The sequence below is a fragment of the Eubalaena glacialis genome, chromosome X (assembly GCF_028564815.1).
Source record: "Eubalaena glacialis isolate mEubGla1 chromosome X, mEubGla1.1.hap2.+ XY, whole genome shotgun sequence".
NCBI lineage: Eukaryota > Metazoa > Chordata > Mammalia > Artiodactyla > Balaenidae > Eubalaena > Eubalaena glacialis.
Window position 1 is genome coordinate 69,179,695 of NC_083736.1, and position 24,782 is coordinate 69,204,476.

Here is a 24,782-nt window from a genome sequence, read left to right on the forward strand (position 1 = left end):
TGAGTCTGTGCCCCTGGGCTGTGACCTTCTCAAGTGCTTCTAGTTTTGTTTTGTTTTTTTCCCTTTCTGTGAGACAGGAAGACCAGGGAGGGTTAGAATAGGGCATTTCCCGCTCCATAGGTTGAATAGGGTCTGGTAAAACACCGATTAGTTATGCTCTGGTACCTTGAGGGTACACCTTGTTAAGGAAAGCTCTGGGCATATTTCAAAATGCTCACTTTTACCCTCTCCCTACTGGAAGCAGGAAGGGATATTTTGTCCTCTGATCTTCATTGTGAGAACTTGGTTGCTCCCCTGGAGTCCAAACTCACAAAAGTATGAGGCCCCTCTATGTCCGGGCCATTGTGGAGTTTTTAGCTCTCAAACTTGTCCACACTGAGCCTCCAGGACTTTGTCAATTACAGTTAAGATTTTCCTACACCAGTACTCGTTCTCATGGAGGTTTCTGATCCAGTAAGCTGTGATTCTCTGTCTCTCCATTTTTAAATCAAGGTAAAATTGATATATAACATTATATTAGTTTCCAGGTATACAACACAATGACTTAATATTTGTACATATTGTGAAATAATCCCTGCAATAAGTCTAGTTAACATCCGTCACCAAACATAGTTACAACATTTTTTCTTGTGATAACTTTTAGAATCTACTCTTCTAGCATCTTTTAAATATGGAATACAGTATTATTAAACATAGTTACCATACTGTACATTATATCCCAATGACTTAATTATTTTATAACTGAAAGTTTGTATCTTTTGACTCCCTTCATCCATTTCTCCCACCCCCTACCCACCCCAGCTCTGGCAACCACCAATCTGTTCTCTGTATCTATGAGCTTGGTTTGTTGATGTTGTTGTTTTAAGTTCCACATATAAATAAGATCATATGGTGTTTGTCTTTCTCTGTCTGACTTATTTCACTTAGCATAATTCCCTCAATGTTCTACCTCTCCAATTTAAAAAAATTACTATTTAAAATTGTAATAAAATATAATAACATTAAATTTACAATCTTAATCTTTAAGTGTGTTAAGAAAATGTTGCTTAATTTCCACATATTTGTGGATTTTCCAACTTCTATAAAAATTTCTAACTCTAGCTTCATTCCACTGTGATTTTAAAAGATTGTTTGTATGATTTCATACTTTTAAAATTTAATTAGACTTGTTTTATGGCCTAACATATAGTCTATAGTAGAGAATGTTTCATGTGCACTCGAGAAGAATGTGTATTCTTCTGTTGTTGTGTGGAATGTTCTGTATATGTCTGTTCCAGTTGATTTATGGTCCTCTATTTCCTTATTGATCTTAAATCTAGTTGTATACATTATTGAGAGTGAGATATTCAAGTTTCCAACTATTATTGCAGACCCATCTATTTCTACCTTCACTTGTGTCAGTATTTGCTTCATATATTTTGGGAATGATGTTTGGTTCTTATATGTTTATAATTGTTATAACTTCTTGGTAAATACACCATGTTATCTGTATATAGGTCTTTCCTTGTCTCTTGTAACATTTTTTGACTTAAAGTTTATGTTGTCTGATATAAATATACCACATCTGCTCTCCTTTGGTTACTGTTTGCCTGGAATATATTTTTCCATTCTTTCACATTCAAGCTATGTGTATCTGTAGACCTAAAGGGAGTTTCTTGCAGAGAACGTATAGTTGGATCCTGTTTTTTAAAGATCTATTCTGCTGATTTCTGCCTTGGAGAGTTTAATCTCTCTACATTTAAAGTAATTACTAATGAAAAAGGACTTATTTCTGTCATTTGCTATTTATTTTTCATATGTTTTATAGCTTTTCTGTCCCTCATTTCCTCCATCACTCTCTTCTTTTGTATTTAGTTGATTTTTTGGTAATGAAACATTTTGGTTCCCTTATTTCATTTTGTGTATATTCTATACATGTATTTTCTTGGTGGTTACCATGAAGCAGCATATAACATCTTATAACAGCCTATCATACATTGAAACCAATGTGAGTTCAATTGCATACAAAAATTACTCTGTACAGCACCTTTCCTCTTGTATTATTGATGCCAAAAATTGCATATTTTAAATCCCATAGAAAATAAAAAGTGGAGTTATGAATAAAAATTACAAAAATACTGGCTTTTACATTTTCCCATGGGTTTACCTTTGCTGAAGGTCGTTAAGTCTTCATATGGCTCGGAGTTACTATCAGCCTTTCATTTCAACCTGAAAAACGCCCCATAGGATTTCTTGTAAGGTGGGTTTGATAGTAATGAACATCCTCAGCTTTTGTCTATGTGGAAATGTTGTAATTTCTCCTTCACTTTTGCAGGACAGTTTTGCCAGACTTAGAATTTTTGGTTCACAGGTTTCTTTATTCGGTAGTTTAAATATACTCCACCACCTTTTGGCCTCCAAAATGTCTGCTTAGAAATTTGCTGATAATTTTATTGCAGTTACTTTCTGTCTGATGAGTCATTTTTCTCTTGCTGCCTCCGAGATGCTCCCTTTCTCTTTGGATTTAGATACTTTGATTATAATGTGTCTCAGTGTGGGTCTCTGGGTTTACACAAAATGTAGTTACATAGTTTGTTGGATTTGTAGATTCATGTAATTCATCAAATTTGGGAAGTTTTTTGGCCATTAATTCTTTTTTTCTTTTTAAAAAAATTTTATTTTATATTGGAGTATAATTGATTTACAATGTTCTGTTAGTTTCAGGTGTACAGCAAAGTGATTGATTTATGCATATATATATATATATATATATATATATATATATATATATATATATATATATACATTCTTTTTCCGATTGTTCTCCCATATATTACAGAGTATTGAGCAGAGTTCCCTGTGCTATACAGTAAGTCCTTGTTGATTATCTATTTTATATATATTAGTGTGTATATCTTAATCCCAAACTCCTAATTAATCCCTCCCCCCACCTTTCCCCTTTGGTAACCATAAGTTTGGGGTTTTTTAAATTTTTTAAATTTTATTTATTTATTTATTTATTTTTGGCTATGTCGGGTCTTCGTTGCTGCGCACCGGCTTTCTCTATTTGTGGTGAGTGGGGGCTACTGTTCGTTGCAGTGGATATGTTTCTTATTATGGTGGCTTCTCTTGTTCTGGAGCATGGGCTCTAGGCGTGCAGACTTCAGTAGTTGTGGTATGCAGGCTCAGTAGTTGTGGCTCGCGGGCTCTAGAGTGCAGGATCAGTAGTTATGGCGCACGGGTTTAGTTGCTCCGCAGCATGTGGGATCATCCCAGACCAGGGCTCAAGCCTGTGTCCCCTGCATTGGCAGGTGGATTCTTAACTCTGCTCCACCACGGAAGTCCAATAAGTTTGTTTTTGAAGTCTGTGAATCTGTTTCAGTTTTTTAAATAACTTCATTTGTATCCTTCTTTTAGAGTCCACATATAAGTGATATCATATGATATTTGTCTTTCTCTGTCTGACTTACTTTACCCAGTATGATCACCGCTTAATCCATCCATCTTGCTGCAAATAGCATTATTTCATGCTTTTTTATGTCTGAGTAATATTCCATTGTATATATGTGCCACATCTTCTTTATCCATTCATCTGTCGATGGACACTTACGTTGCTTCCATGTCCTGGCTATTGTAAATAGAGCTGCAATGAACATTGTGGTACATGACTCTTTTTGAATTATGGTTTTCTCAGGGTATATGCCCAGTAGTGGGATTGCTGGGTCGTATGGTAGTTCTGTTTTTAGTTTTTTAAGGAATCTCCATACTGTTCTCCATAGTGGCTGTACTGATTTACATTCCCACCAACAGTGCAAGAGTGTTCCCTTTTCTCCACACCCTCTCCAGCATTTATTGTTTCTAGATTTTTTGATGATGGGCATTCTGACCAGGGTGAGGTGATACCTCAATGTAGCTTTGATTTGCATTTCTCTAATGATTAGTGATATTGAGCATCCTTTCATGCATTTGTTGGCAATGTGTACATCTTCTTTGGAGAAATGTCTATTTAGATCTTCTGCCCATTTTTGGATTGGGTTGTTTGTTTTTTACATATTGAGCTGCATGAACTGCTTGTATATTTTGGAGATTAGTCCTTTGTCAGTTGCTTCGTTTGCAAACATTTTCTCCCATTCAGAGGGTTGTCTTTTCATCTTGTTTATGGTTTCCTTTGCTGTGCAAAGGCTTTTAAGTTTCATTAGGCCCCACTGTTGTTTTTTTTTTTTAATTTCCATTTCTCTAGGACGTGGGTCAAAAAAGATCTTGCTGTGATTTATGTCAAAGAGTGTTCTTCCTATGTTTTCCTCTAAGAGTGTTATAGTGTCTGGTCTTACATTTAGGTCTTCAATCCATTTCGAGTTTATTTTTGTGTATGGTGTTAGGAAGTGTTCTAATTTCATTATTTTAAATGTACCTGTCCAGTTTTCCCAGCACCACTTATTGAAGAGACTGTCTTTTCTCCATTGTTTATCCTTTCCTCCAGTTTCATAGATTAGTTGACCACAGGTGTGTGGGTTTACCTCTGGGCTTTCTATCCTGTTCCATTGATCTATATTTCTGTTTTTGTGCCAGTACCATATTGTCTTGATTACTGTAGCTTTGTAGTATAGTCTGAAGTCAGGGAGCCTGATTCCTCCAGCTCCGTTTTGTTTTTTGTGTTTCTTTTCTCAAGATTGCTTTGGCTATTTGGGGTCTTTTGTGTCTCTATACAAATTTTAAGGTGTTTCTGTCATAGTTCTGTAAAAAAAATGCCATTGGTAATTTGATAGGGATTGCACTGAATCTGTGAATTGCTTTGGGTAGTATAGTCATTTTCCCAATACTGATTCTTCCAATCCAAGAACATGGTGTATCTCTCCATCTGTTTGTGTCATATTTTATTCCTTTAATCAGTGTCTTATAATTTTCTGAGGACAGGTCTTTTACCTCCTTAGGTAGGATTGTTCCTAGGTGGTTCATTCTTTTTGTTGCATTGGGGAATGGGATTGTTTCCTTCATTTCTCTTTCTGATCTTTCATTGTTAGTGTATAGGAATGCAAGAGATTTCTGTGCACTAATTTTGTATCCTGCAACTTTACCAAATTCTTTGATTAGCTCTAGTAGTTTTCTGGTGGCATTTTTAGGATTATCTATATATAGTATCATGTCATCTGCAAACAGTGACAGTTTTACTTCTTCTTGTCCAATTTATATTACTTTTATTGCTTTTTCTTCTCTGATTGCTGTGGCTAGGACTTCCAGGACTATGTTGAATAATAGTGGTGAGAGTGGACATCCTTGTCTTGTTCCTGATTTAGAGGAAATGCTTTCAGTTTTTCACCATTGAGAATGATGTTTGCTGTGCGTTTATCATATGTGACCTCTATTATGTTGAGGTAGGTTCCCTCTATGCCGACTTTCTAGAGAGTTTTTACCATAAGTGGGTGTTGAATTTTGTCAAAAGCTTTTTCTGCATCTATTGAGATGATCATATGATATTTATTCTTCAGTTTGTTAATATGGTGTATCACATTGATTAATTTGCGTATATTGAAGAATCCTTGCATCCCTAGGATAAATCCCACTTGATCATGGTGTATGATCCTTCTAATATGTTGTTGTATTCTGTTTGATAGTATTTTGTTGAGGATTTTTGCATATATTCATCAGTGATATAGGTCTGTAATTTTCTTTTTTTGTAGTATCTTTGTCTGGTTTTGGTATCAGGGTGATGGCAGCTTCATAGAATGAGTTTTGGGTGTGAGCTCTTCTCTAAATGTTTGATAGAATTCACCTGTGAAGCCACCTGGTCCTGGACTTCTGTTTGTCGGAAGATTTTTAATCACAGTTTCAATTTCGTTACTTCTGATTGGTCTGTTCATATTTTCTATTTCTTCCTTGTTCAGTCTTGGAAGGTTATACCTTTCTAAGAATTTGCCCATTTCTTCCAAGTTGTCCATTTTATTGGCATATAGTTGCTTGTAGTAGTCTCTTATGATGATTTGTATTTCTGCAGTGTCTGTTGTAACTTCTTTTTCATTTCTAATTTTATTGATTTGAGTCCTCTCCCTCTTTTTCTTCATGAGTTTGTATAAAGTTTAATCAATTTTGTTTATCTTCTCAAAGAGCCAGCTTTTAGTTTTATTGAAATTTCCTATTGTTTTCTTTGTTTCTATTTCATTTATTTCTTCTCTGATCTTTATGATTTCTTTCCTTCTACTAAATTTGGGTTTTGTTTGTTCTTCTTTCTGTAGTTCCTTTAGGTGTAAGGTTAGACTGTTTATTTGAGATTTTTCTTGTTTCTTGAGGTAGGATTGTATTGCTATAAAGTTCCCTCTTAGAACTTTTTTTGCTACATCCCATAGGTTTTGGATCATCGTGTTTTCATTGTCATTTGTATCTAGGTAGTTTTTTATTTCTTCAGTGATGTCTTGGTTATTTAGTAACATGTTGTTTAGCCTCCATGTGTTTGTGTTTTTTACTTTTTTTCCCCTGTAGTTTATTTCTAATCTCACAGTGTTGTGGTCAGAAAACATGCTTGATATGACTTCAGTTCTCTTAAATTTACTGAGGCTTGATTTGTGACCCAAGATGTGATCTATCCTGGAGAATGTTCTGCATGCACTTGAGAAGAAAATATAATCTGCTGTTTTCAGATGGAATGTCCTATAAATATCAGTTAAATCCATCGGGTCTATTGTGTCATTTAAAGCTTGTGTTTCCTTATTCATTTTATGTCTGGATGATCTGTCCATTGGAGTAAGTGAGGTGTTAAAGTCCCCCACTATTATTGTGTTACTGTCGATTTTCTCTTTTATAGCTGTTAACATTTGCCTTATGTATTGATACGCTCCTATATTGGGTGCATATATATTTATAATTGTTATATCTTCTTCTTGGATTGATCCCTTGATCCTTATGTAGTGTCCTTCCTTGTGTCTTGTTACATTCTTTATTTTAAAGTCTATTTTATCTGATATAAGTATTGCTATTCCAGCTTCTTTTGATTTCCATTTGCATGGAATATCTTTTGCCATCCCCTCACTTTCAGTCTGTATGTGTCCCTAGGTCTGAAGTGGTTATAGTTTAGACAGCATATATATGGGTCTTGTTTTTGTATCCATTCAGTGAGCCTGTGTTTTATAGTTGGAACATTTAATCCCTTCACATTTAAGGTAATTATCGATATGTATGTTCCTATTACCTTTTTCTCAATTTTTTGGGTTTGTTTCTGTAGGTCCTTTTCTTCTCTTGTGTTTCCCACTTAGATAAGTTCCTTTAGCATTTGTTTTACGGCTGGTTTCGTGGTGCTGAATTCTCTTACCTTTTGCTTACCTGTAAAGTTTTTGATTTCTCCGTTGAATCTGAATGAGATCCTTGCCAGGTAGAGTAATCTTGGTTGTAAGTTCTTCCCTTTCATCACTTTAAATATATCATGCCACTCCGTTCTGGCTTGTAGAGTTCCTGCTGAGAAATCAGCTGTTAACCTTATGGGAGTTCCCTTGTATGTTATTGGTCGTTTTTCCCTTGTTGCTTTTAATAATTTTTCTTTGTCTTTAATTTTTGTCAATTTGATTATTATGTGTTACGTCACGTTTCTCATTGAGTTTATCCTGTCTGGGACTCTCTGCACTTCCTGGACTTGGGTGGCTATTTCCATTCCCATGTTTGGGAAGTTTTTGACTATAATCTTTTCAAATATTTTCTTGGGTCCTTTCTCTCTCTCTTGTCCTCCTGGGACCACTATAAGGCAAATGTTGGTGTGTTCAATGTTGTCTCAGAAGTCTCTTAGGCTGTCTTCATTTCTATTCATTCTTTTTTCTTTATTCTGTTCCACGGCAGTGATTTCCACCATTCTGTCTTCCAGGTCACTTATCCGTTCTTCTGCCTCAGTTATTCTGCTATTGATTCCTTCTAGTGTATTTTTCATTTCAGTTATTGTATTGTTCTTCTCTGTTTGTTTGTTCTCTACTTCTTCTAGGTCTTTGTTAAACATTTCTTGCATCCTCTCAATCTTTGCCTCCATTCCTTTTTCGAGGTCCTTGATCACCTTCACTATCATTATTCTGAATTCTTTTTCTGGAAGGTTGCCTATCTCCACTTCATTTAATTGTATTTCTGGGGTTTCATATTGTTCCTTTATCTGGGACAGAGTCCTCTCCCTTTTCTTTTTGTGTATCTTTCTGTGATTGTGGTTTTCGTTCTGCTGGCTAAAGAATTGTAGTTCTTCTTGCTTCTGCTGTCTGCCCTCTGGTGGGTGAGGCTATCTAAGAGGCTTGTGCAAGTTTCCTGATGGAAAGGACTGGTGGTGAGTAGAGCTGGGTGTTGCTCTGGTCGGCAGAGCTCAGTAAAACTTTAATCTGCTTGTCTGCTGATGGGTGGGGCTGAGTTTCCTCCCTGTTGGTTGTTTGGCCTGAGGCGACCTAGCACTGGAGGCTACAGGCTCTTTGGTGGAGCTAATGGCAGACTCTGGAAGGGTTCATGCTAATGAGTACTTCCCAGAATTTCTTCCACCAGTGTCCTTGTCCCTGCCATGAGCCACAGCCACCCCCTGCCTCTTCAGGAGACCCTCCAACACTAGCAGGTAAATCTGGTTCAGTGTCCTATGGGGTCACTGCTCCTTTCCCCTGGGTTCTGGTGTGCATACTATTTTGTGTGTGCCCTCCAAGAGTGGAGTCTCTGTTTCCCCCAGTCCTGTCAAAGTCCTGCAATCAAATCTCGCTGGCCTTCAAAGTCTGATTCTCTGGGGATTCTTCCTCCTGTTGCTGGACCCCCAGGTTGGGAAGCCTGACTTGGGTCTCAGAACCTTCACTCCCGTGGGTGGACTTCTGTGGTATAATTGTTCTCCAGTTTGTGAGTCACCCACCCAGCGGTTATGGGATTTGATTTTATCATGATTGCACCCCTCCTACCCTCTCATTACGGCTTCTCCTTTGTCTTTGGATGTGGGGTATCTTTTTTCATGAGTTCCATTTTCTTCCTGTTGATGATTGTTCAGCAGTTAGCTGTGATTCTGGTGCTCTCACAAAAGGGAGTGAGCGGATGTCCTTCTACTACGCCATCTTGAACCAATCTCTCCATTCTTCATTTATGACTGGTAGCAAGGCATGTATGGCCAGTCTTATAACTACTGTTTCATAATAGTTCTGAAAATTCTAGCTATTTCAATAATTCAAGAAGAAATAAAATGCATAAGTATTAGAAAGGACTAAGCAACAATGTTCTTTTTATTTATTTATTTATTTTATTATTAATTTTTTTGCTTGAAATTTATGTTTATTGAACAATTTTTAATTGAATGCACCAAGACCTTTCCTGATGGGTTGCCCACGTTGCCCCATGGAAGTGTGGCATGCATGCTCAGCTTGAAAAGGCAATGGCAGCTGGGCAAAAATAACACTGTGTATGCCGAGAAGAGGGCAGGCAGACAGCCCTCCACAAGCGGCAAGCAGCAAGATCCCCCTCCACAGAGCTTTAATGTGGGTCCTTTAAGCCATACAGAGAAAGAAAACACAACTAATCACTACCTTGCACTTGTGTTATGTTTCCATGGTTTAACTTAAAACATTGGATCAAGGAGACAAGTGCCATTCAAAAGCCAGAGTACATCAGCTAAACCAGAATTGTGGGTCAGATTCACATCTGCCAGCTACATAACACGTTGAAAACTGCACTTTAGGAAAAAGAGAGAAAAATAATAGGCAGCAGTTTCCCCTCTAGTCAGTTCTACACACCAGTGCCAGGTTAATTTTATCATGTTAGACAAATGTCAAAACATTCAAGGATTTCCCTCTGCTCTTAGGGTGAAATACCAACTCCTACATTTGTGTTTCAATGCCCCTCTAACATTATTCTACCCTACATGTTCAATTCTGCATGGGAGTCAGGGTTCTGAAGCCAAGCTACCTGGGCTCAAATTCCAGCTCCATCACTTACCAAGCTGTGCCACCTCATGTAGGTTCCTTAACCTCTGTTTTACCTCGATTTTCTCTTCTCTAAAAAGGAGACTAAAATCATGTCTATATTATGTGGTTGTTATGAAGATTGAATGAGTTAATATGTAAGTGTTCTTAAAACCATGCCTAGTACCTAGTGAGAATAGCTCTTTATAAATGCTTAAGTAAGTAAAGGGTGTCCCACTATATTACAGTGAGGTTATGTTCCTTTCCCTCTCTGACTCTCTCCTCATGGTCTTCTGCCCACTTAAAATTTTTTATAAGGTCAGAAATGGAAGTAGTCAAGAACCAGAAAGCTAACTAGCATGGAAATCACTGGGAGAGGGTTTAGATTGTCCTTTCAGAATGGTCTGCTCAGAATCCCCCAGCCCTGGCTCAACATTGTATCTCAGTGCCCAGAAATACACAAAATAACTACTTGTCAAATTAATGAACGAATAACTTCCCTGTCTCAATATCTGCACCCTCCCTCTGTACATTCCTGATTAATTGTTGCTTTTAAAATCATGTATTCATCATGTCACTGTCATATTGGAAAATCTTCAATGGCTTTCAGTCATTTACAACAGTGATTCCCAGTCCTAATTTCACATTAGAATCACCTGGGAGTTTTTAGAGCATCCAATGCCCATCCTCACCCAGACCAAATGAAACAGACTCTGTGGGGAGGGCCCGAGGTTTTAGGGGTGATAATCAAAGAGTTTGACAAGTGACATGACAGAACACCAACCAAATCAGAACTGCTTTGCTGACCTATCAGCATGGACACTGGCTACAAAAAGACAGAGTGGTTCTAAATACCAGCTAATTATCAGCTCTGCCAGTATCCATATTTTTTATGATCTCAATAAGTCACAGTAATAAACCACTGATTTATAAAATAAACTCTATATTCCTAACCCTGGAAATCAAAGCTCTTTATAATATAGCCAAATCTCCTTTTAGGACATTATTGCCTCTACTCTTTTTTTTTTTTTTTTTTCACACACACACACACACACACACACACACTGTATTTTATTTTTACAAGAGATAAATAGACTGACACCAAGCATTGTACATGGATGACCGCAACAAAAGCAACAATGATTGCAATTACCAAACATGAAACACACTCATACTATGTCATAATATTGACATTCAGTCCAGTAATCCTCCACTGTAACAGCTCCTTTACTTTGCAGTGAAAATTGATTTGTATATTCTTTGCCTCTGAGTCCTTGTGGGATTTTTTCTTTTTTTAAATTCAAACAGAAAGTCACAAAAATTATACTCATCCTCATCAGTTCACTCAGTCCCATGTAATTAATTTTTTTTTATCTTGATCTTTTGTTAGCACTTTTATGAGCTCATCAGTTTTTCATTAGAGTTCTGAAAATGCTTATTCATTCAGTTCAGCAGTACAGTCAGGTACCAGAAACCTGTACTTGTCAGAGTCTTTTCCATGAATTTCCTGAAGATGAAACCCTTTTATAGGAACATATTTACAAAAGCATCAGAGTACACCCAGAACTGTCTGTAAATGACAAAAGACTTAAAAATGACCACGGTTAAAGATTTGATGAAAGTTCATAATAATGCAGTTGACAAGAAAATTAGTTATTTCTGAGATATACATTTTAAAGTAATAACTAGGATTATGACTTATAACATTATACCAGAACATATAAGATTTTTAGAAATTTCATGTAATGTCTGAAACATTTATATTAACATATTTCCATACAAATAACCCAATGAAAGTTTAGTATTAGTTGTTTTGTTTGTTTGTTTATACTGCAGGTTCTTATTAGTCATCAATTTTATACACATCAGTGTATACATGTCAATTCCAATCGCCCAATTCAGCACACCACCATCCCCACCCCACCGCAGTTTTCCCCCCTTGGTGTCCATATGTCTGTTCTCTACATCTGTTTCTCGACTTCTGCCCTGCAAACCGGCTCATCTGTACCATTGTTCTAGGTTCCACATACATGCGTTAATATACGATATTTGTTTTTCTCTTTCTACTTACTTCACTCTGTATGACAGTCTCTAGATCCATCCACGTCTCAACAAATGACTCAATTTCGTTCCTTTTTATGGCTGAGTAATATTCCATTGTATATATGTACCACAACTTCTTTATCCATTTGTCTGTTGACGGGCATTTAGGTTGCTTCCATGACCTGGCTATTGTAAATAGTGCTGCAATGAACATTCGGGTGCATGTGTCTTTTTGAATTATGGTTTTCTCTGGGTATATGCCCAGTAGTGGGATTGCTGGGTCATATGGTAATTCTATTTTTAGTTTTTTAAGGAACCTCCATATTGTTCTCCATAGTGGCTGTATCAATTTACATTCCCACCAACAGTGCAAGAGGGTTCCCTTTTCTCCACACCCTCTCCAGCATTTGTTGTTTGTAGATTTTCTGATGATGCCCATTCTAACTGGTGTGAGGTGATACCTCATTGTAGTTTTGATTTGCATTTCTCTAATAATTACTGTTGTTGAGCATCTTTTCATGTGCTTCGTGGCTGTCTGTATGTCTTCTTTGGAGAAATGTCTATTTAGGTCTTCTGCCCATTTTTGGATTGGGGTGTTTGTTTCTTTAATATTGAGCTGCATGAGCTGTTTATATATTTTGGAGATTAATCCTTTGTCCATTGATTCGTTTGCAAATATTTTCTCCCATTCTGAGGGTTGTCTTTTCGTCTTGTTTATGGTTTCCTTTGCTGTGCAAAAGCTTTGAAGTTTCATTAGGTCCCATTTGTTTATTTTTGTTTTTATTTCCATTACTCTAGGAGGTGGATCAAAAAAGATCTTGCTGTGATTTATGTCAAAGAGTGTTCTTCCTATGTTTTCCTCTAAGAGTTTTATAGTGTCCGGTCTTACATTTTGGTGTCGAATCCATTTTGAGTTTATTTTCGTGTATGGTGTTAGGGAGTGTTCTAATTTCATTCTTTTACATGTAGCTGTTCAGTTTTCCCAGCACCACTTATTGAAGAGACTGTCTTTTCTCCATTGTATATCTTTGCCTCCTTTGTCATAGATTAGTTGACCATAGGTGCGTGGGTTTATCTCTGGGCTTTCTATCTTGTTCCATTGATCTATGTTTTCTTTTTATTTATTTTTTTATTTTTAAAATGTTTTAAAAATTTATTTATTTTATTTATTTATTTTTGCCTGCATTGGGTCTTTGTTGCTGCACATGGGTTTTCTCTACTTGTGGCAAGCAGGGGCTACTCTTCGTTGTGGTGCACGGGCTTCTCATTGTGGTGGCTTGTCTTGTTGTGGAGCACAGGCTCTAGGCGTGCAGGCTTCAGTAGTTGTGGCACATGCTTCAGTAGTTGTGGCTCATGGGCTGTAGAGCGCAGGCTCAGTAGTTGTGGTGCACAGGGTTAGTTGCCCCACGGCATGCGGGATCTTCCTGGACCAGGGCTTGAACCTGTGTGCCCTGCATTGGCAGGCGGATTCTTAACCACTGCGCCGCCAGGGAAGCCCCAATGTTATTTTTAGATGACATCATTGTATACATTGAAACTGGTAAGCACTGGCAAAAACTAGGGGGTATAATAAATGCTTGTAGGAAGTCATGGGATACAGTTTCAATAATTTAAATTGTGTTTCTATATTACAATAGCAATTATAATCTGAAATTAAACATCTTTTTAAATGACATCAAAATGTTTTAAATAATGGGAATATATATATAAAAACAGAAATGCTAGATCAAGAATAGCTTGGCAAATCAGAACAATCAGAGATGACTTTGGCCCATGTCCCGATTTTGATAATAAACTTTTATTGGAACATAACCTTGTACATTTGTTTGTGTATTGTCTATGCCTGATTTTCCACTATGACACTGGAGTTGAGTAGTTTTGGCAGAGACTGTATGGCCCAACAATTCTGGCCCTTTAGATAAACAGTTTGCTGAACCCTATGCTAGATTACTACACTGAAAAGTTCCCACTGTGCCACCAGGGAAGTCCCATATGTTTGTTTTTGAAGACTGTGAAATCTGTTTCAGTTTTTTAAATAAGTTCATTTGTATCCTTCTTTTAGATTCCACATATAAGTGATATCATATGATATTTGTCTTTCTCTGTCTGACTTACTTTACTCAGTATGATCACCGCTTGATCCATCCATCTTGCTGCAAATGGGATTATTTTACTCTTCTTTTTGTCTGAGTAATATCCCATTGTATATATGTACCACATCTTCTTTATCCATTCCTCTGTTGATGGACATTTTGGTTGCTTCCTTGTCTTGGCTATTGTAAATAGTACTGCAATGAACATTGGGGTGCATGTATCTTTTTGAAGTATGGTTTTCTCCGGATATATGCAGAGGAGTGGGATTGCTGGATCATATGGTAGTTCTATTTTTAGTTTTTGTAAGGAACCTCCATACTGTTCTCCATAGTGGCTGTACCTCCAACAGTGTAGGAGGGTTCCCTTTTCTCCACACCCTTTCCAGCATTTATTGTTTGTAGATTTTTTGATGATGGCCATTCTGACCTGTGTGATGTGATACCTCATTGTAGTTTTGATCCTCCCCCTAGAGTAATGAAAATAAAAACAAAAATAAACAAATGAGACATAATGAAACTTAAAAGCTTTTGCACCACAACAGAAACCATAAACAAAACAAAAAGACAACCCAAAGAATGGGAGAAAATATTTGCAAATAATGTGACTGACAAGGGATTCATCTCCAAAATATACAAACAGCTCAAGTAGCTCAGTAATAATAAATAAAAACCAACCGAATCACAAAATGGGCAGAAGATCCAAATTGACATTTCTCCAAAGAAGATATACAGAGGGCCAGAAAGCCCATGAGAAGATGCTCAACATTGCTAATTATTAGAGAAATGTGAATCTTGGCCATTATTTATTCAAATAATCTTTCTGCCCCTTTCTCACTTCTGGGACTCCTATAATGCATATGTTGGTCCATTTAATAATGTCCTATAAGTACCTTATGCTCTGCTTACTTCTCTTCATGTTTTTTTCGTTCTGCTCCTCAGATTTGATGATTCCCATTTCCTACCTTCAAGTTTGCTGATTTTTCTGCCTGCTCAAATCTGCTGCTGATACTCTATAGTGAATTTTTCATTTTAGTTATTGCAATTTTTAGCTTCAGAATTTGTTTGGTCCCTCTTTATAATTATTTATCTCTTTATTGATATTCTAATTTTAAAATATACCATTTTCTAATTTCTTTAGTTCTTTTTCCATATTTCATTCTTTTTAATGGCTGACTAATATTCTATTGTATGTATATACCACATCTTCTTTACCTATTCATTTATAGGTGGGAACTTAGGTTACTTCCATATCTTGGCTATGGTAAATAGTGATGCAGTGAACATAGGGGTGCATATTTCTTTTCTAATTAGTGTTTTTGTTTTCTTCTGATAAATACCCAGAAGAGGAATGGCTTGACCATATGGTCATTCCATTTTTACATTTTTTCAGGAATCACCATAATGTTTTCCATAGTGGTTGCATCAGTTTATGTTCTCACCAATACTGCATGAAGGTTCCTTTCCACCAACCTTGTTTTCTGTTGTCTTTTTGATAATGGCCATTCTGACAGGTGTGAAGTGATCCCTCATTGTGGACTTGATTCACATTTCCCTGATGATTAGTGATAGTGAACATCTTTTCATGTTGCTGTTGGATCTCTGTATATCTTCTTTGGAAAAATATCTATTCAGGTCGTCTATACATTTTTTAGTTGGGTTGTTTGTTTTCTTGATGTTGAGTTTTATGAATTCTTTTTATATTTTTGATATTAATCCCTTGTCAGATACATTGTTTGTATCTGACAAACAATGTATGGCAAATATCATTTGCCATTCAGTAGGTGGCCTTTTCGGGTTTTTTAAAATAGTTTCCTTCACTGTGCAAAAGCTTTTTAGTTTGATGTAGTCCCATTTGTATAATTTTGCTTTTGTTTCATTTGCCTGATGAGACATATACAAAAAAATATTGCTAAGACCAATGTCAAAGTGTGTACTGCTTATGTTTTCTTCTAGAAGTTTTATGGTTTCAGGTCTCACACTTAAGCCCTTAATGCATTTTTAGTTTATATTTGTATATGGTGTAAGAAAGCACTCCAGTTTGCTTCTTTTGCATGTAACTGTCTGATTTTCCCAACACCATTTACTGAAGAGTCTGTCTTTGCCCCATTGCATATTCTTGCCTCCTCTGTCATAGGTTAATTGCCCATATAAGAGTGGGTTCACTTCTGGTCCCTCTATTCGGTTCCATCGATCTATATGTCTATTTTTGTGCCAGTACCATACTTTTTTGATTACTGTAGCTTTGCAGTATAGTTTCCAATCAGGGACTGTGACACCTTTGGTTTTCTTTATCTTTCATAAGCTTGTTTTAGCTGTTTAGGATCTTCTGTATTTCCACACAAAGTCTAGAATTATTTGTTCTAGTTCTGTGAAAAATGACATGGATATTTTATAGGCATTGCATTGAGTCTGTAGATTGCCTTGGGTAATATGGCCATGTTAAGAATATTACTTCTTCCAATCCATGAACAGAGTATACCTTTCCATCTCTTCGTGTTGTTTTCCATTACTTTCATCAGTGTCTTATAGTTTTCAGAGTACACATCTTTTACATCCTTAGTTAGATTTGTCCCTAGGGGTTTTTTGTTTGTTTGTTTGTTGTTGTTTTTTTAATGCAATGGTAAATGGGATTGTTTTCTTAATTTCTCTTTCTGATAGTTTGTTGTTAGTGTATAGAAATGCACCAGATTTCTGTATATTAATTTTGTATCCTGCAAATTTATCGAATTCTTTGGTAAGTTCCAACAGTTTTTTGTTGGCATCTTTAGGGTTTTCTGTGTCTAGTATCATGTCATCTGCAAGCAGTGGTAGTTTCACTTCTTCCTTTCCAACCTGGGTTCCTTTTCCTTTTCTGATTGCTGTGGCTAGGATTTCCAATACTATGTTGAGTAAAAATGCTGAGAGTGGGCATTCTTGTCTTGTTCCTGATCATAGAGGAAAAGCTTTCAGCTTTTCACCACTGAGTGATGTTAGCTGTGGGTCTGTCATATATGGCCTTTATTATGTTGAGCTAAGTTCCCTCTATACCCACTTTGTTGAGAGTTTTTATAATAAATGGATATCAAATTTTGTCCAAAGCTTTTTTTTCTGCATCTCTTGAGATTATTACATGGTTTTTATTCTTCAATTTGTTAATGTGATGTATCACATCGATAGATCTGCACATATTGAACCATATTTACATCCCTGGGATGAATCCCACTTTGTCATGGTGTATGGTCTTTTTAATGTATTGCTGGATTTGGCTTGCTAATAGTTTTTTGAGGATTTTTGCATTGATGTTCATCAGTGATATGGGCCTATAATTTTCATTTTTTGTATATTTTTGTCTGTTTTTTTGTCAAGGTGATCCTGGCCTTGTAAAATGAGTTTGAAGCTATTGGACAGTGCATAGACAACTTTGATCAGGGGTTACCAAGTTATAACCCGTGAGCAAAAACTGGCCCACCACCTGTTTCTGTGCACACTGGGCGCTACGATTTACTTTTTCATTTTTAAGTGCTTGAAACAAATCAAAAGAATAATATTTCATAAAACTTGACAGTTATATGAAATGCAAATTTTGGTGTACACAGATAGTGGTTGACTGTGGAACAACCAAACAGAAAACAAATCCCAGAACTCCCCACTCTCTGCTTCCACAATCAACTCTTTTGGCTTTGGAGTGTAAACCAGTCATCTGACAGGCTGGAGAACTGTGCGGGTTGCAGGTGGTTTGATGGGATACACAGAAACATGGATGGATTTCAAAACACATCCTTAATTCTACTACACTTGACTCTATATGTTCAAATTCCATTGCCTGTGTTTCTCTAAGAAGAGATATGGACCAAGACAGTGATGCATTGGTTCTCTCCTTGCTGCCCTTTCTTCCTAGGATAATCAAAGTACAGTAATCCGGACAGTGTGACACTGGCATAAGGATAGAGCAGTGCTCAATGGGACAGAAAAAAGAGTGCAGAAATAGAACCACACATTATGGCCAGTTCATTCTAGACCAAGGTGCCAGGAAATCCAATAAGGAAAGTTAAGTTTCCTTCTACAAACAGTGTTAGAACCAATTGAAGAAAATAAAAAGGAAACAACCAAACCAATGTCAGTCCATATGCAAAAATAATTCGAGATGAATCTAAAACTAAATGTAAAAGCTAGAAACATAATTCTTCTAAAAGAGAATATATGAGAATATCTCTGTGACCTTTGCTTAGGTCGAGATGTCTTAGACAGCACCAAAAAAATGCTAAGTATTGAAGGAACACTCAATGAATTGAATTGCTTAAAATGTAAAATATTGTTCCTCCAGTGACACTATTAATGTACTCAAGAGACTAAAAGTAACAAGGTTTTACCATACCAATTCTTGGCGAGGATATGGAGACATTAAAACGATCACACACTGCTGGCTGGAATCTAAACTTGTAGAAACACATTTGATAGCTGTTTGAAAGATTTCTAAATAGTGAAACGTATACTTATCACCATATAACCCATCTATTCCCCCCCTAGGTATTTACCCAAGAGAAAAGAAAACGTATGTCCCTGCAAAGACACATACACAAATATTCATAGTGGCTTGATTCATATGACCTGATAAGGGAAACAGTCCAAAGGGTCATCAATAGATAATGAGCAAAAACAAAAGGTGGAAATCCATACAACAGAATAATGCTCAGCAATAAAATGGAATGAAGTACCGATGCATTTGATAACATAGTTGGCATTGAAAATTATTATACTGAGTGAATGAAGCAGAACACAACAATGATACTGTATGCTCACATTTAAAATTCTAGAGATTGCCAGCAAACTTACAGTGATTAAAAACAGATTGGTGTTTGTCTGGGACGGGGGACATAAGGAGGAACAGGCTGCAAAGAGCACAACAAATCTTTTACATGAGGAGGAACTTTTCTGTATCTCGATTGTGGCAGTTCTTTCACGTAGTATAGAACCAAGATGATAGAGCTGGAGGTAGAGACGGAGGGCTCTCAGGGAGACAGGTCAATTTTTCAATAAAAACTGTATACGTGGATGTGTAATTTGGCACGTGGAGGGATTTATTTCTGAAGAGTGGGAAGCATCTGTAAATATTCACATGAGGCAAGGGGAAGAGAAAAAAGAGGAGAGAACCTTGGGTGGACTCAAGGCTAGACTGGGTTATAGTCAAGATATCGCAATCCAATGGGCTAGAGCCAGTGATAGAGTCAGAAGTTGCTCATTGAAGTGAAGCCATGCTGGGGATGGGTCAAGAGGAAGATTCATCAGTTTCAGACAGAGCCCTGAAAATGGAGTCCATGGGATTATCAGCAACAGACATGGCAGTGGAACCACAGGGCGAAAGGAAATGGGACTACATTAACCCTAACAGGGAAAAGCTGCCCGTTCGTGATCCAGGGACCAGGAGGAAGCCAATTTGACCCCCTCCCTCCAATACAATGAAGTCAAATAAGCCCAGTCTCATACCCCTGCCGCCATTAAAGAGGGGAGCAAGGGTAAGACAGAATCTGAAAGACCAAGAAATTAACACAACAAGATAAAATATTTCCTTATTATGGCCCTTTGAAAATACTGTGTCCCAAATAAACCCAAACCAAAACCAAACCAAAACAAACAACCAAACAAACAAAAATACCCCTGATGGAATGGCCATCATCAAAAAATCTAGAAACAATAAATGCTGGAGAGGGTGTGGAGAAAAGGGAACACTCTTGCACTGTTGGTGGGAATGTAAATTGATACAGCCACTATGGAGAACAGTATGGAGGTTCCTTAAAAAACTACAAATAGAACTACCATACGACCCAGCAATCGCACTACTGGGCATATACCCTGAGAAAACCATAATTCAGAAAGAGTCATGTACCAAAATGTTCATTGCAGCTCTATTTACAATAGCCAGGACATGGAAGCAACCTAAGTGTCCATCATCGGATGAATGGATAAAGAAGATGTGGCACATATATACAATGGAATATTACTCAGCCATAAAACGAAATGAAATGGAGGTATTTGTAATGAGGTGGATGGAATTAGAGTCTGTCATACAGAGTGAAGTAAGTCAGAAAGAGGAAAACAAATACAGTATGCTAACACATATATATGGAATCTAAGGGAAAAAAAAAAGGTCATGAAGAACCTAGTGGCAAGACAGGAGTAAAGACACAGACCTACTAGAGAATGGACTTGAGGACATGGGGAGGGGGAGGGGTGAGATGTGACAGGGTGAGAGAGTGTCATGGACATATATACACTACCAAATGTAAAATAGATAGCTAGTGGGAAGCAGCCGCATAGCACAGGGAGATCAGCTCGGTGCTTTGTGACCACCTAGAGGGGTGGGATAGGGAGGGAGGGAGGGAGGGAGATGCAAGAGGGAAGAGATATGGGAACATATGTATATGTATAATTGATTCACTTTGTTATAAAGCAGAAACTAATACACCATTGTAAGGCAATTATACTTCAATAAAGATGTTTAAAAAAAAAATACCCCTGATGATTTCACGTGTCCATTGACAGTCTCTTCAAAAGGTACAGTCTAATCCCCCACTCTGAGTGTGAGCTAGTCTTAGTGATTTGCCTCCAATGAATAGAAAGAAGCAGAAGTTCCAGTGTGTCACTTCCAAGAGTAGGTCATAAAAGGCATTGAGGCTTCTGTCTCAGTTGGTGTCTCACTTGGATGACTTGCTTTGGGCAAAACCACATGCCATATCGAGAGGACACTCAAGTTGCCTATGGTGAGGCCACATGGCAAAGAACTGAGACCTCCTGCTTATAGCCATATGGGTGAATCATCTTAGAGGTGCATTGTCCAGCTCTGGTCAAGCCTTCAGATGACTGCAGCCCTGGCCAACTTCCTGAATGCAATTTCATGAATACTCTGAGCTAGAACCACCCAACAACTAGGCTGCTCCTGAGTTGCTGGCCCACAGAAACTGTGAGATAAGAGTTTATTGCTTTGAGCCACTACGTTTTGGGGCACTTTGTTATGAAGCAATAGATAACTAATGCAAATACCAAAACGTTTATCTGTAGTATGAACAACATTATTCGCTTAGGATCTTGTACATGTCAATACACCAGAAGCAACCGGGCTTCCTTAATAAAGCAATAATCCGAAATAGGTATGGAGAAATGAATCCCATGAACTTTGAGGTCCTGGAGAAGGGAGACAGTATCACCATCATTTCTGTGTTTCTCACTGTGTCCTGGAGAAGGGAGACAGTATCGCCATCATTTCTGTATTTCTCACTGTGCCTAGCAAAAGTTCTTATGTCCCATAGTTGCTAGTAAATATTCCTTCGCTGGAAGAGAATTACGGTAGTCTGGAATTGTAAGGGAGCCTTGAGTTCATGGACTTCAAACTTCCTATTTTTAACCTGTAATAAAAATTAGTCCCAGAAATGTGAGGTGACTCTCCCAAGGTCAGGTAACCAATTAGAAGTATACCAGGAGTAGAATTTTGGCCTCCTGGCTCCTAGTTCACCAGGCTTATGCTCTCAACGCATGTTTCTACATTAGAGGATTGTGGGGATGGTTGTGAATGTTTGGGAAGGGTTGCTTAGGAGGAAAGAGTGAAGAGGATACTTTGAAGAGAGGAGAATGTGGAAATCTCTGCGACCCCTCACTTCTCTTCTGTATTTTTCAACGTCTGTGTAAATTTGAGGGCAGGGCCAGCTCACACAAAACCATTGAATGTTCTGTGCTGAGGAGGACTCACTCCCCACAGGTCCTTCTTTATCTGTGCTTGGCTGTGTCTTCACTTCACCGCAAGGGACCAGGGCAGGGATGGGATGCTGTATCAAAGTCAACCACATATAGGCTGGACATCGGGAAGGGTGGCAGCCTGTGAGGGAGATTTACACATATCTCTGCCACACCACGATTCCTTTATCTTTGATAATGGCAGTTTCACTCAGTGAAAATACTCTTCTCCTTGGGGAAATATGAGTACAGGTTTCACTTAGTTGGTCTGGGCTTCTCGGGCTAAGGCTGTATCCCAAGTGGTGGTGACCATTTTCTCTGCTTCTCTTGGTGCCTGCTGAACAAGCAAGACTCAGAGACACCAAAAGAGAATGATATCCATATCAAGAGCGCAGCGAAGAAATAGACACACTGGGAATGCAGCTGCAGGGAAGACTGTGGCACTGGGAGAGAGTGGGGTTATGTTGGGGGACAGCAAGGATCTCCTAATTGCCCTCAAACCACTGTTTCTAGTCCGTAGTTTGAGCTGTGGTCTCTCATCCCTGGATACCTGGGAGCTTTGTTCCAAAGACAAGGATCTGGGGGGACAGGTTAGGTGTCATTATTTAACAGTTAGGGGAGGTCATAGTGTGTCTGTGTAGTGAAGGCTGCTACCACTTGCCTCCCTAAGTCGATGTGCAGAGGGGAAGAATGAACCCAGGGACCAGTAGGCCCATCCACAGGCACCTGGGAAATAAACAGCCCCATGGATGTGACAGGACTCTTTGCTTACAACCGATGCCTTCGGATCCTGGGGCCTAGGTCCAGAAACGGAGGGTGCATCTGTCTGTCCATCTGCAGTAGCCTGATTCTTGGTCACCCAGGGATTTAGGTAGAGTTTTTATTCATATTTTAGGTCTTATGCCCTCTGAGGTTCTCTAACATCCAGCCCCCCGCCCCAACCCACAACTTAAATTTTCAGCTGCTCTTCCAGACCTAAACTCCATTCTCTGTCATCTTCAGCTTCGGTGGTAAGGTTGTCTGTCATTTCCTGCCACAGTAGCTGTGGAGATGATTGAGAAGCACGCTACAATAAGAGAGCCATAAATTCTCAACTCTTACCCCTTCTCCACTGTCATTTTCAAGAGTAAACTCTCCTTGACCTCTGCCTGCTTTTGGATGCTTTCAAGTACCTTTTTTTTTTTTTTTTTTTTTTTATACTGCGGGTTCTTATTAGTCATCAACTTTATACACATCAGTGTATACATGTCAATCCCAATCGCCCAATTCAGCACACCACCATCCCCACCCCACCGCGGTTTTCCCCGCTTGGTGTCCATACGTCTGTTCTCTACATCTGTGTCTCAATCAAGTACCTTTAAATATTAGTTTTCTTATATGCTTTTCCAGATTGCATAATTGGTATCTGTGGGATGGTTCACCTGACTTTTTCATTCATTGTATTCCTCTACTGTAACCAGTTCTGGATGATTTTTTAAACCCAAAAGAGAGAGGAAACTTATGAACTTTGTGAAAGTGTTTTAAAGGAACAGGAAAGCGGGGTGGGGGGGGGTGGGTTTTGGCATACTATAAGTGAAAATTTTCCCCGTTAATACTCCGTTCAGTTGCGACTCCTCGATAAAAGTTACACCAGCACTCACACAGGCCCCCCTAAACACACATACAAGATATATGTAATGCTTACAGTATCGATATCACATTGCAAATATTGATAGTAACATCCCCAGAGGCGCTTTCTCTTTTCCTTCCTATCCCACTTGAATTCGATCAAATGAATTGTGTCCTGGGGAAGCAACAGTGCAAATACGGAATCTGACAGTTACATTTTCCTCTCCATATCCCTCCTGAGGAATGGAGCTGAACCCCTGGAGCTCCAAGGCTCGCAGGTCCCCTGGATGCAGAAACAGTACGTGCCTTGGAATGATTTGGAAGGGACAGTGGGACCATCCCTCACGGGGCCACATATTGTCACTGTCCCACACTGATCATTATCTCTTCCCCACTCCAAGTCAGAGGGAAAAAGGATCTTCTGTCACCATGGTCATGGCAGCTCTGCTTTTATGATCTCCCCAAAGGAAGGACCAAACTGAGCAATTATTATATTTTGTGCTTGAGAAGAGTGAGGCATTCAGCTGTGCTAAAGAGAAAGAGGGGGCGGCAGTTCCTGTCAGTGTCCAGTGGGCCGTCCCTGCCCACCCCCGTGCCCACCCCGGCTGTCTGCTCCTTCCAGATCTGTCTGGTCCTGGTTTGCATGCCTGGTCATGAGGTGTCCAGAACTGCATTTCTGATTATGGCTCTGCTCTGTGTTCAAAAGGAGCAGGGCTGCCCACCAGGAGGAGGACAGACCTGGGACCTGGAGGGATTTCTAGAAAGAGGCTGTAACTGGAGCAGGAGAGGAGTGTCAAGAGAGGGAAAGAAGGGGGCTTTCCTCAAGGAGGGAAGTAACAGCCAGGGTGTCAGTCGCCTTTCACTCAGCCCCTAGCGGACAACTTGGACTAAATATATACGTATGTGTGCGTATGTGTGCACGCACACACACATACACAGCTGCAAGTCACCTGTAGCCGCTGTGGGGGTGGGTAGTGGTATGTGTCTGGCTTTTTCAAACAAATATCACAGAAATAGACAAAGTTCTGTCCACTCTTCTCCCTTTTCTCCTTCTCCTCCTTTTCTTTCTTCTTATTTCCACCATCTCCTCCGCCCCCTCCCCCCTCCTCTCCCCCTCGTCCTTCTTCTTTTCTCTCTCTCCCCCCCATCTTCCCCCCTCCCTTCTTTCCTCTCTCCTTTGTTTTTTATTCTTTAATAACAGCTCCAGCACTCCTCTAGCTATGCACTTAGGACCTCATTCCACCTTCACCCTCCTCTTCAGATACCTATATTCAGCTAAGCATTGCAGAGCCCCCTGGTCATGCCTCCACTTTCCTGTTGTCACCATTTCCCTGGTCGACACGAAGTGTCCTATCTCTGAACCCAGCCTGCGAGATTCCCCCAATCCCCTACATTCTTGAATATAGAAATCAAGAATGAAAAGAAATCCTTGTAAAGCTTTCCAGTCCTTTCCACACATCAGTCAAGTCCATTATAG